This window comes from Equus przewalskii, chromosome 26 (assembly GCF_037783145.1).
Source record: "Equus przewalskii isolate Varuska chromosome 26, EquPr2, whole genome shotgun sequence".
NCBI classification, from domain to species: Eukaryota; Metazoa; Chordata; class Mammalia; order Perissodactyla; family Equidae; genus Equus; species Equus przewalskii.
In genome coordinates, this window is record NC_091856.1 from 16317589 (window position 1) to 16320037 (window position 2449).

General features: G+C 39.8%; 1 non-coding gene across 1 annotated transcript; it reads right to left on the reverse strand.

The window, feature by feature from the left end:
• Positions 1 to 497: 497 nt before the first annotated feature.
• On the reverse strand, positions 498 to 625 carry LOC139079782 (small nucleolar RNA SNORA18). Its single transcript, XR_011533716.1, has one exon. It is a non-coding gene; the product is annotated as a small nucleolar RNA SNORA18 (small nucleolar RNA).
• Positions 626 to 2449: the final 1824 nt, after the last annotated feature.

The window sequence follows — 2449 nt, forward strand, 5'->3', positions numbered from 1 at the left end:
AAACCTCTCTTGTTCCTCAGGGTAATTAGTCAGCGACACTTCCACTGCCAATCACCTTAGTTCCTCCAGAGTTTGAGTCATAATCTCCAAGATAGCCCTTTTAAAAAGACGTTTTGCGCAATCCGTGGTTGTCTTGTCAGTCGGTTCACAATTCTTTCAGTTGGGCTTCCTTTGTCTCCACTTGAGTATGGACATACTTTAAAAATTCCCCACCTGTAATCTTTGGGATCCAATTTCTTCAACCAAGTTCCTTTAGGGCCACATTTAGGGTCACAGTCCATGGATCTGCCTGATTCTTCTTGTAATTGAAATTACAACAATTTGTTGTAATTTGTTGTAATTGAAATTGTTCTCAATTTCAGACACCCTCTAAACAGGAGTAAATGCAAATCATATTTACTCATAAGCTTTCTCACCCTAGAATAGTACAGATCACTGGGACATGCAATACCTAAGACAAAAAAGATTGACTATTAGGTCTCTCATAGCTTTAGCAGCTCTGTCTTGTAGTTCTTTCCCACCGATCTAACAGCCAGTTCTGTGAGTAAAGGAAACCTCATTACTCTGTGAGGCGTTTCCAACAATGTAGGTCTACAGAAAAAGCCCCATCCGGATAGACCTCAACAGGACGCCTTGCATTTTAGAGGCTGTGGCAAGCTTTCCTCCAACGATGGTATTTATCCCTCTACTAGAAGACCGTATCTCCTCTGTTGCCTTTAGACAGTGATTTCACAGATTTTTGTTCATGTATCCCCTGCAAATTTTGAAAAACAGTGTAATCCATTCACACATTTTCAGGTTGACATCTAAAATTTTCCCTCATAACTTAAATAATTGAAAAGAAGAAATTTTGACAACAAATTCTATTGTAAATATTAGCATTTTAGGGGCCGGCTCGGTGGCACGGAGGTTAAGTTCATACATTCCGCTTCGGTGGCCCAGGGTTCACCAGTTCAGATCCCCGGTGCGGACCTGGCACCACTTGGCAAGCCATGCTGTGTTAGGCGTCCCACATATAAAGTGGACGAACATGGGCACAGATGTTAGCTCAGAGCCAGTCTTCCTCAGCAAAGAGAGGAGAATTGACAGCAGATGTTAGCTCAGGGCAAATCTTCCTCAAAGAAAAAAATTAGCATTTTAAGTAAAGACCCTTCTATCACTTTTTAAAAAATATGTATAGAATCCAAATAAGATATTGATTTGATGCCTACCATCATCTATTAAAAAAACACATGAAGTTCTTAATAATCAGAAATTTTACATAATTGCATTTTCTTCTTGAAGTCATATTTCAATTTTTCAATTTTACTTCCCCCACAATAATTTTTTTCTTTATTGCAGTAACATTGGTTTATAGTTTTGGGGGGATTTTTTTGCTTGAGGAACATTAGCCCTGAACTAACATCTGTGCCAGTCTTTCCTCTATTTTGTTTATGGGTCACCACCACAGCATGGCATGACGAGTGGTGTGGGTCCGCGCCTGGCATCCGAACCTGAGAACCCGGGCCACTGGAGTGGAGTGCACTGAACTTAACCACTACGCCGTGGGGCTGGCCCTCCCCACAGTAATTTATACTGATATGGTATAGCTTTAACTTTGAAAGTCTTACTGTTCACTTTGTCATCCTTTTCTTCAACAAAAATATGTATATGAATGAAAATATTAAAAAAATTTTCAATGGTCATTTAAAAATTTATTGAGCAATCATCATTTATACTACACAACTTATCGAAACAATGTAAATATATTACAACTCTTTTTAAAGCTTTAAGTATCAATGGTTAGCATTTTTTTTAACTTTATATGTGTTACTTTTTATTATTGAGAGTTTCACATATATTCAAAATAAGCAGGATAATATACTGAACCCCCTATACACTTTATCCGAGAAGTACTATCAACAGTCTACCATTCTTGGGGCCACACCCAGTGGTGCAGCAGTTACGTGCGCACGTTCTACTTCGGTGGCCCAGGGTTCACCAGTTCAGATCCCAGGTGCAGACATGTCACCTCTTGGCAAGCCATGCTGTGGTAGGTGTCTCACATATAAAGTAGAGGAAGATGGGTACGGATGTTAGCTCAGGGCCAGTCTTCCTCAGCAAAAAGAGGAGGATTAGCAGATGTTAGCTCAGGGCTAGTCTTCCTCGGGGGAAAAAAAAAATTCTACCATTCTTGTTTCATCTATAGCTCTTTGCTCCCCACCTCTTAATTTTACAGGTTTTAGGTAAAAAATCTATATATATTGAACTGTACAAATCTTAGTTATACATTTTTAATCCAGTTTTTTTTTTAAGATTTTATTTTTCCTTTTTCTCCCAAAGCCCCCCGGTACATAGTTGTGTGTTTTTTAGTTGTGGGTCCTTCTAGTTGTGGCATGTGGGATGCTGCCACCTCAGCCATGTCCACACCCAGGATTTGAACTGGCGAAACCCTGGGCCACCGAAGCAG